General features: G+C 33.3%; 1 pseudogene across 1 annotated transcript; it reads right to left on the bottom strand.

Annotated features, from left to right (window-relative positions):
• Positions 1-5388: 5388 nt before the first annotated feature.
• On the bottom strand, positions 5389-11791 carry LOC124841831 (uncharacterized; annotated as a pseudogene). Its single transcript, XR_015781881.1, has 14 exons — positions 11615-11791; positions 11314-11438; positions 11049-11169; positions 10884-10948; positions 10653-10766; positions 10373-10446; positions 9869-9907; positions 9718-9789; positions 9434-9547; positions 8807-8878; positions 8671-8707; positions 8230-8342; positions 6567-6773; positions 5389-5917 (listed from the first exon to the last, which is right to left on the bottom strand). The product of XR_015781881.1 is annotated as an uncharacterized LOC124841831 (transcript).

An 11791-nucleotide genomic window follows, 5' to 3' on the forward strand; every position in this document is an offset into this window, starting at 1 on the left:
AGTTTTTTTTCAAGACATTCTTCACTATGATATAAGACATAGTTTCTGTAATTTGCAAAAAGTGGTGAATAATAAGCGTTATTATGATCATTCTCATGAATCAAATATTCATGGGAACAAAAGTGTCAGACCTCGGAAAACGCATCCCAAAACCATGCTCAGATGCATTAAAAACGCACTCAAACTCCGATGCACTAACGCCAGGTGTCAAGAATGGAAGATTCGGAAGTCAGTTAGTGGAGTGCAGGTGTCGACAGGAGAGTGCACGACCGTTTGGACGTGGGGTAAACGAAAAATGAATTTTCTGAAAACCCTGCCCATTCTCTTCTGCACGCACCTTCTCCTTCAATTCTCTGACTTTCCATTTCCTCCTTCTTCTCTCTAGAAAACCCTTCCTTCTCTATACTGTAACTCACCCTTTCTCTTCTCCGATCATCATTCAGAGACCGTAGAAGCATTCACGGCGTCTCAAGCTTCACTTTGAACCGAACAGTTCTTGATTCTGAAACTGGTAAGTTTCTCGTCTTTATCTGTTCGTCCGTATGAACATGCAAGCCAAACTCTGGTTGCATGCAGTCACCTTATCTGAACCAATCTTGGTTTTCTGTAACTTGTTTTAGTTGAAGAGTTTGGTTGAGCGTTGAGGGTAGAAGAAATCTTATTGCTGCGAACTGAGTTTTGGTCTGAAGGACGTACGTTCACACTAGAGGTAAGGGAAGCTTATTCAATTTAATTCTTATGTTTTTGACTATACTGCATGAACGTTCGTTGAGTTGTATGAAGCATGACTATGTGATGATTGATTATTTGATATGTGAAAATAACTGAGTTGATGTATGAGTATGTGAAATGGACTATAGTAGTAAGTATGAAATTATGAAGTATTATGCTGAGGAATGAATTTGAATATATGTGAATACTGAATAATAAAATCCCTATGATATTGAACGTTCGTCATTGAACGGTCTTTGACCGTTCGGTGTTTCTTATGAACTCTTTTGAGAGCGAATTCTTTCATTTGGAAAGAGTTCTAGTTGAGGACGAGCGTCCTCTTGTAATAGTGCTACGTTTGAGCGTTCGGCCAAGCGTGGATGCCCTGAGTGTTATGTGAGGATTTGAGAATCTTGTAAACATATATCTGGATACTTAGTCATTTTAAACCCCATCTCCACCATCTAGTATCATATGTATTACTATGAATATTTCTATTATGAGTTTAAATCAGTGATGAGTCTCGACCCGAAGCGTTCGTGATGAGTGGCGCTCGGTCTTATACCGAACGCTCGTACTCGTCTTTAATCATCAAACTTGTTGAAACAACGTTCGTCCAAATTCAGTAAATCCTTTACCGTATTCGGTCATTGACTGGCATTCGGTTTCTGAAATTGAATTATTCTAAGTATGGTTCCTTAATCGTCTTGAGGTGTCTATATCCATTGGATCCGGCCTAGAACCTCTGTACTTAAATTCTTCTTTGAGTATTGATCTGATCTTTCGAGAGTCAGTTCATTTAACTGATTCAAGTGGCAAATGACGTTCGTCATATATGGTATGTTATTGTAGTCGGTCTTATTTTGTTCTGGAACGGGAGATTTCTCGGACTCGTTCTTCGCGTTCGTCCTCGTTATGAAGAGGGCTGAACGTTCGGCATTGTATGTCCTTGGAACTGAAGATGAAAATGATATTAAAGTGAAAAAATTATAAAGAATGAACAGTATATGAGATGAATAAACGGTTGTGGATTTTGAACGAGCGTTCCAGGGAGGAACGACTCTTGGATGAAAGTTGGAATTCTGTAAAGTATGAATGTGGACAAAGCTTAGCTGGCGATTCATCCTGATGTTCCGTGAGTGCTCGTCCTCAAGTAGAGGGGGGTATGTCATGTGTGGGAACGGCAGGAGGTCCTAGTCCTTAGAGGTACTTTGGATGGAACGGACTAACCTCGGGTGGCAGCTGATGAGAAATTCCAGTTACTACACCACCCGGGTGCACGAACGTCGTAGCTACACAGAATTCATACAGTCCGAACAGTCAGTCTAGTATCAGGGTTGATTGAACCTTATATTGAAATGTATTTGATATATTTGAATGTGTGAAATGCATGTTATTACTTGAATTAAATTAAATAAGCTTACCCTGTATTTTCATTGTGTTGTCCTGTATCTGTACGTCCGTCTTGTCCTTCCAATGATCATCCGTGTGGATGTGAGCAGATGGAGATGCGCTACTGGAAGAGGCGCTAGAAGAAGGAGTTTTTGAGGAAGAGAATCTCGTTGACGTGGAAGTAAAGGCCGAGCAGTAGTACGTTCGGTTCGCTGTATAGTTTAGCTAGTATAGTGTGTTGTCTTCGAACGACCACTTTCCCTTTTGCTTGTTTTAACCGTTCGGTATTCTGTTTTGTAAACCGTGCGGTCAGTTATGCTTATATGGTACACCTCTAATATTTGTACTTTGTTTTGTAAGGTCGTTCGGCCATGAGCGTACGCTCGACTTTAGTGTAAGACTGAACCGATATGTTGATTAATGTGATTATTCTATTGTATGGTTTATTACTGTATTTATGGGATGTTACAAAAAGCAATTATTTGACGATCCTTCAAATATTTGGAATTCATTATTACTTGGCTTCATATTCTTTTCACCTTTTAAACCTTCAAAAAGAAAATTAAAAAAATATTTATATATATAGTAAAAAAATTTGTGCATGGCATATTCTATAATAATATTCAAATCTATCAATCAAATATTAAAACACATATTTATGATGATAAGATATTATAAATTATATATTAACAACAAAAAGTTATCTATTGCAAATTTAGATGTAATTGTGTATTTTCAGAAACTCATTTTTAACCACTTATACATATTTATACTTAAAAAACGCATATACATATTTACACTTTAAAAACACATTTATATATACAAAATATGTATATCTCAATAATATAACACAACTAAAAACACCTATCTATTATTATGTATTAGTTTTAAATATACACAATAAAAAATACGTAATCAAACTTTAAATATACATTATGTAATCTTACCTGGAAGCATTGTTGAATCAAGTTGTAGAAGAAATGTCTTTTTTCTAAACCTGCGAACTCTTTTACGACGATTCTTTGAAGGTTTAATCCTTTTCGACATCCCTATTTATGTACGAATGTCTCAATTGGGTCCTCGTTTTCTAAAGTGTATCAAAATGGTCTTAATTTTGAAAATTGATATCAATTGAGTCCTTTCCGTTAAGTTGGCTGGACGGCGTTAAAAAAATTGATGAGTGGATGCTGAGATGACGAACGAACGCTCGTCCACCAGCGAACGAACGCTCGTCCACCAGCGAACGAACGCTCGTCCACCAGAGAACGAACGCTCGTCGACCTCTTACTGCTGGACGACCGTTCGTTCCACACTGGACGACCGTTCGTTCGGTGGTCGACGAGCGTTCGTTCGCTGATGGACGAGCGTTCGTTCGCTGGTGGACGAGCGTTCGTTCGTCATCTCAACATCCACTCATCAATTTTTTTAACGTCGTCCAGCCAACTTAACGGAAAGGACTCAATTGATATCAATTTTTAAAATTAGGGACCATTTTGATACACTTTAAAAAACGAGGATCCAATTAAGACATTCGTACATAAATAGGGATGTCGAAAAGGATTAAACCTTCTTTGAAATACGACAATTCTTTGAAAGCAAGTTTCGAATAATAAGAGGAAGACAACTACCAAACGATAGTTCACAAGAAAAAATCTCTTTCCAACACCAAACCCAAAAAAGAAAGAACTTTTGAGTAATGATAAGAAATAAATGAGAATGAATGAGTATTTTATGTGAACTCATATTGTTTTTATGGACTTTTAAATCTTTGATAAAGAAACTAAAGATATAAGATAAAATGAAATAAAATAAAATTAAAAGATTAAAAGATTTATTAATCGATAATTGATTAATTAAAATGTGAATAAACTGTATATAAATAGATACAAATAGTATTTAAAATTTAATATTAAGGTACGAAAATATCTATTAAGATAAGATAATATATATTAAGATAAGATAATATATTATATACTAAATACAAAATTCAAAATAGTTATAGATAATAATACAAAAGTATGATAAAATATAATTAATGAATAAATGAAAAATACATTTAAAGAAGTAAAGAAAAAAAAGGTGAAATTAAGAAAATATAAAATATAAAAATATAAATAAATAATAAACAAAATACTAAAGTATGTTTTAACTTTTTTTGTTTTAAACAAATAAAAAACAATATTAAAAGGATAATTAAATAAAAATGTTTGTTTGTTTTGTTTTAATATTTTTATTAAGTTTTCTTTCTTTTTCAAGAGATTTTGGTATGAAAAGTCTTCTTCTTTGTATCAGCACACCTCACTACTTCTTCAATACACACTGCTTTAATTCGCAGAACCTATTACATTTCTCATATTTGCATTGCAGCGTCTTCCTTTTCTTTTCTCTTATCTACATACGATGAAAAAAAATATATATCTACTTGTGGATATTTGAGATAAAATTATTAAATAAATATTTTTAATGAATATATATTGATAATGGATATGAATATTTAATGGGTGTTAATAATTATTATCTAAAGAAAATATAAAAAATTATTATTATTATTAACTTTTATTTTAGTATTTTTTTAAACTTATGTTATAAAAATAATATTATTTGTAAAGTTACCTTTTAAAGTAGCTTATAAATATATAAAAAAAGGCATATTAATTTTTAAACAATCACTTATATATATTTCTTTCAATTAAGTATTTTTAATATTACGTATTCTATTATTAATCTTAGCCTATATTTTTTTAACGAAATTTAAAATAATGTAAAATTATCAATAATTAATAATGATATATGTGTATTTATAAACATATCTAATACAAAAAATTATTAAAAGGGAAATTCATTAAATAGCTTAAGGATAAAAAAAATTATTAGAGGTTAATAATGTTTTAAATAATATTGCTTCTAGTAACGTCTCAAAACACATTACAAGCTAATGAAAAAGTTTGCTTATCGAACACTCTTATTAACATCAAACAAGTTTTTCATTTAGGAAAAAACTAGAAGCTAGCTCAAAACCCTTCTCAAACAAAAATTACATGGATGCCAAAACACAAATAAAGAATTGCATAAACAAGCTTCAATGTGGTCATTCTTTTGAAAAACATAAATTTCATTTTTTTTTCTAATAAAACAACTTTTTGTATACATGAGAAACACAGTTTTATTTGTTTCTCTATTTCCTCTTTATCTTTAGGATAAATTACCATATTTCTTAATCCTATGATTTGTTTCCTAACTAATCAGAATTATGGTTAGTGTAAATAAGAATCAATCCTATAAGAATTGTGAATATATCAATACATTATAATAAATCTCAGTTACTATATCAAGTCAGATTTTAACATTAACCAATTTATGATGACTTCTTACGATAGGGCCTTAAAATGTTAAGATACATCAAGCTTGCAGGCAATAAGAACCAAAGGACTGGAAAATTGATAAAAAAAAACATTTCTTGTTTCTTCAAGAAGGTTCAATATGGGAACATGATCTTCCCCACCAAACATTTTCTGGAAAATTCCTAGGCTCAGCCTACCACTCACTCAAATACTGTACAATGCTGAATTGCTTGAAGAGAAGTAATGAAGCCTTTGCTTCTCTTCATGCTTAGACTGGCCACATAGCTGCATAATTATTTTAGCAGATATTCAGGCCCGTGAAGGTTTCAGAATACCTATTTGACCAGGAAGTTCCATCACAAATTAGGATTTCAACCTTACTGGAGTGGCACTTCTCAGTTCTCCTGGCTTTTAGTTGTATCTATTATCTTCTCCATCTGTAAATTAAGCAGTTCATGCACTCTCTGCTTCAACTACACAACATAAGCAACACAACGCTTATTGATCAACAAGCTCATTCTCTGTTACCTATAAATAGGGAATTCTTAACTGACAGTAACTGCCTTTATCAGAATCCATAGTACAGTTAGATTTCAGTTAAATAATTTCATTGAAATCCATCAAGACACATAATTTTAGTTCAAATACATACATACATACATAGATATATATATATATATATATATATATATATATATATATATATATATTATGTATATATATATATATATATATAATGTGATTGAGCATATTTCAAACCCACGCGAGGGAAATGGCTTTGCATCATGCCAAAGAGATTAGCAGTTGCCTCAAAAGGATGCATTATGCACTAAAAAATGGGATGGAGCACAAAGAGTGCCACTATGGCTATCATTAGAAGTTTTCTGTTCATAAAAGAGTGATTTATTAGGGGAAAAAGTGGTTATGATTTGGTAGGCTGAGATTCTGCAAGACTTTCAGCACATCTAGAATAATATCATAAATTGTTTCACAAGTAAAGAATTCCATAAACCAGCTTCAATGTGGTCATTGTTTAGCTAATTCTATGGCGTTATTCTAACATACACCCATCATATAAGAGATTCTAGTCAAAATGTTAAAATAAGAATAGATTTTCCTCACCTCAAGTAGCCCTTCTCGTGTTTTCACAGATACATTAATAGCTCCATCAGGACCTGATTTCCGGTAGTTCTCAAGCTCAGATTGTAAGGGATGCGGCTCATCTGTTGCATAGACCACAGGAGAAGTCTTCAACAGATCACATTTTGACACGACATCAACCCATAAATGCCCAGTGAACCTTTCTCTGAGTTCTTTGTATATTGAAAACTGCATATAACCAACCGTCATAAATTGAATGTAATAGACAAAAGTTATAACCAAAAAGTCTTTCTTTGTAAAAATTTTCAGATTAATTATACACATAAATTCCCATTTGCCAACAATTACCCAATGGGATGGCAAGGTTTCTCCACTAAACTGAAGTACACAATTACACATAGACAACCATAAGCCAGCAATGTGTCACAATTTGAGAATAATAACATTGTGTTAGGACCAACCTTTTCAACTGTTTAATTTTCTACCCAAATCTAGAGTAAGCACAGTGCTACACAAGCAAGAATGGAAGGAAGTAGCGCTTAATACACAAGGAACAGACCAAGAACAGATGTCCATCAACCCCATACAGTGGCCTCTTTTAGCTTATAATGGCTAGTTTTTTCATTTCCCAACTACCTGAAATGGCTATCTTTTTGTCTATACTGCATGTAAAACCGGCCAAGAAAACAAACACATGTTGAGCTGTGAAAAAAAAAATTGCACCAATAGTTACCTGGGTAGAAGTAGCTGAACTGAAATAAATATCCAGCTCCCATTCTATATCCCTATCTTATCCCTTTTTCCAGTATATACTTCACATTGTAATCTTAAATACTGTCAGCATGGATGTGTTGGTACTCTTCATCATTTATAGTCCTTTAAGTTTAAAGCCATTAAATAGCTTTAATAAAATTCTTCAAAGATAAGAATTGTAAAATGTTTTTCCTCTCTTGAATTTGGAACCACTTTTAACTAGCGTAAAGATCTTAATAGGTTGGTGATATTTTGCTGCAGTCCAATTTGAATTGATTGTTGTAGCGATCAATTAGTTTTATATGATTGAACCGAGAGCAACAGAATCTCATGTGATGCATCCAAGTTAAGGTTAATGAATCCATTTTTTGTAATGCACAAGAATCCAATAACTTAGACCGTAGCTCATTAACAAAGGAACTTTCTCAAAGAAGGCATAGCACTTAATTTTTTCCCCTTTACAGTAGTATGCATAAATCAAAAAAGGATAGGAGCGGATGACCATAAAGAGAAGCACAGAATATCAAGCATCCTCACTTGAGTCCATCCCAATTGCTTCATCATCTCTAATTTCGTTATTGTTTTATTTCTGACTGCTATTAGATATACCTTTCATAGCTTTCTATGGAAGTAATTACATAATAAATAACCGAAAATTGATAGCCCCACAATACATTAGAATGAAGAATCACTGAAATTGAACACAAACACAAGTCTTTCATTGGCATCTAAATCTTATGGAGCCATAAGTCTAACTTAAGCCTATGTAGACTAGATAACTACATGATTCAAACCTTGAATGCAAATTGTCTTTTATGCATTTTAAGTTTGAACGCAATGAACCAGATAACTATCTTTATAGCCACTTGAAGAAGATTTATATTTCACACTTATTTTTAGTTTTAATAATTCAGTTGCCAAAGAAGCACACCTGATCGGAAGGTGAGGTCCCACACTCCCCCGAAAGGTCATGGACATACAAAACTGCTGTTGGCAGGTGTGAAAGGACGGCCAGAGTCAACTTTTCCAAATTATTCCTGTCCTCTAAATATCCAAACAAGAGAAACAAATTAAAAGGTGGGATCGATTGTGCTTAACTAAATAAAAAGGAAAACAAAACCAACAGTAAAATTAATTCATAATCACAAACTGTGATTTATTGGAGCTAACTTAGAGGATACAGGAGGTCTAAGATCCTCCAACAACCCATAGTATTATAATATATACCATACCCCTCCTCTTAGGAAAACTGATCCTAAAACCAATGGACTAAAAAAATTCTCCAAGAAAAACTTTGGAAATATAACATTCACCAAATAAGAAAAATCAGGACAACTAGAAAACTGATATAAACAAATGAAATGTTAATTACCATCATCCCTCCTCAGCAGGCCCGGAGTATCTGTAACCTACAGATGTGCAAGGTATAAAATTACAATTGCATGATATGGAGTTCACAATGAGAAAAGAATTCTAAAAACAAAATAAAAATTCACAAATTTGCTAACCTGAAACTTCGTAATGTTAAAAATAATATGACCCATAAGAATTCCTCTTGTTGTGAAGGGATAGTTACAAATCTGAAATTTTAGGTAGAAAGCAAAGGAGAAAGGATGAGAAATAGTGTGGATGATGGAATCTACAAATACTCAGCAACTAACAAGTTTTGCTTAAGCTTGAAGCAACATATGTCAAGATTTAATTTAGTTTAGTATCGGCTCACTGTACATATGATTAGTTAGGGAAATTATATATACAAAGTTACCTCACAGTCTAGTAAAAATCATTCCTTCGAGAGCAAGAGAAAGAAAAAGCACAAGTATAACATAAGGCACTCGAACATTTCTGAACCACAACCACATAATCATTGGGAATGGTCACAGATCAACCAAGTAACAATATAGAAATATTTATCCTTTAGTTACAATTAAAACCAAGGTGGTTGTATCCTGATTGATACCGCATGTATTTTTAATCTTTTAGGCACACCAATAAGGAGGAAATTTAAAGAGACGTACATTTATTGGAAACATGGATAGGATATTTAGTAGGATAAACAATTCCATTCAAGCCCAGATTTTTAAAGAGGCTAATGCAGTTTTAACAAAGAATTATTATAGCATTTAGTTGCATACCTCAGGTTTGCCGGTAGAGAGTACATGGACCAAAGAAGATTTGCCTACATTAGGAGCTCCAACAAGACACAGAGTTGGCATTTCCAAATTGATTACTGGCATTGCTCTGAGAGTCTGTAACATTTATCATTATCAGCTGGATGATATAAATTAAGTTGATGGATTATTATTTGACAAAACAAAATTAAATTTCACAGGTCACCCAAATTGTGAACCCTGATATGTATGTTTGTAGAAAACACAGTCAAAACCTAAGTATTTCATTTGCTGAAAATGCAGAATACCTTAGCTATGTCTAACAAATCATCAACAACTTTTCTTTCTTGAGCAAAAACCTCTTCAATTTTCTTAAGACCCTGCATAAAATCATGGTGCATACTGAAATCTTCGGAAAAATTGGGAAGCAGATGATTCCTCAAAAGATCTACACCTCACCTCACTCAACCTTTCCTCTGCTTCTCGCTTTGATGAAGACTGTTACAAGATGAAATAAATCAATTATGTTAGCAAAGCAAAGGATAAAAAGAGAAATCACCAATTTAAAAGATGATAACGTAAAGAGACATTGGAACAGTCCATCCGAAAGAATTCAACTCATAAAAGTAACAGGCTGAGGCTGACACGATGGTACAGATAGTGACATAAGTAAACCTCATACTTTAATAATGAAGCAGTGAAGACTGTAAAAATTATATAAAAATCTCTTTTTCTGAAAAAAGTTAAATAGCATAAAATCTTGCCATTGGGGAAGACAAAATTTCATACCTTCAACAAGAACAAATTAGTATTGACATCAAGACCTGGCATAAATATTCCAAATTTTGCTATTAAGGCTTCCTAAATATCATATAAAATAATACTTTCAAGCAGCATGATGAAAACTACATAATTACCCAGCGAAGAAATAGATCAAGATCAAATGTAAATTACTAAATAAACCTTAGCACAAAGTGAAGCATGTTCCTTTCCACAGATACTACTCTCTTCCTTAAACCATCTACCTTCTGTAGCACCTGTAAAAAATATTTAAAAACAAATTAGACAAAGTCTAAAATAACAATTTATATGAATGCAGCCATTATCCAAGAATATGTATCCATGCAGCATTGGGAATGATAAATAATGATAAGACTATTATATGTCATGTAATAACAAAGTGAATGCACTAGTGGAAGTTATAAAACATGTATAGTACTGCAAGACTGTTTTACTAACATACCATTTCATAGTATCCATCTCCAAGAGTTAGCTCAATCAGAGATCTTTCATAAGGATGAAGATATGTTTTGTTAGGAAAACTCTGCACATAGGTCCTCAAGGGGACAGCAATTTCCTAACAAGAGTTGCGCTATTAACTTATGATACATTCTTTTTCCTATAAAATGGACAGTAGAAACTGGCATACAAATTATAGCTCAAAGCATGACATATTCAGAAGTGAAAAACATACTTTCATCAATGCATCAAGTTGCTTTGCACCCTTGTTTTTCTCCCTTTTCGCAATGTTGGCAATTCCTAAAGTTTAAGCAAACTAAAAGTCAATGTCAACCATAGGGTTTAAGATGTAAACACAAATATCAACCAGGAACCGAAGAACATAATTTCAGCCAAGTACCTTTCGTTGGAGAAACCTTCCTCGCCTTTCTCAATGCGGATCCTAGAATGTCAATTGATGGCATCACTATGGGCAACTTTTGAAATGCCCCAATAGATTCAGTTTTCCTAGATGGCTTCTCCTAATTCAAAAATCCCTTCAAACAGTAAAACTAGCAAATCTTTCTTCCAAATTACCACAAAGACACTATTAAAAGGAATATACACATACAAACATAAATATACATAATACTTAAGCAATATGCTCATACTACATAATCACATACCATCGTATTTTTTTCTGTTGGGTGTTGAACAGTGGGATGATAGCTTCCATTGGAAATTTCATATGAATTAGTTTGGATGGCTTTACATAAGTACAACATGGGGTGCATTTTTACATTAGGTGTCCCTGCATTATGTACCCAATAGCAAACAACACTCTTTAAAGTGTATTAACTCAAACTAACCCAACAAAATAACAGATTCAAGTTCATTGCAGCAATAGTTATAGCATGAAATGGTTCGATTAAGATATGAGGGCTGGAACAAATCTAAACAAAATTGAAGGAGTGAAGCGTTACTTACGTTGGCTGTTTGTGAGGAGAAAAAAAGAGGAAGGAAAGACGTGGCCTTTGAGGAAAAGAGAAGAAGGGGCTTTCATGTCTCTGCTTCTTCTCTTGCTGTGGATTCGAACAGAGGAAGCAACGGCTAATGTTACAGAGAAGCTAGCGACCACTTTTATAAAACTCTGAATGACGTTTT

The sequence above is a fragment of the Vigna umbellata genome, chromosome 9 (genome assembly GCF_029865625.1).
Source record: "Vigna umbellata cultivar VRB3 chromosome 9, Vumbellata_1.0, whole genome shotgun sequence".
Classification (NCBI taxonomy): domain Eukaryota; kingdom Viridiplantae; phylum Streptophyta; class Magnoliopsida; order Fabales; family Fabaceae; genus Vigna; species Vigna umbellata.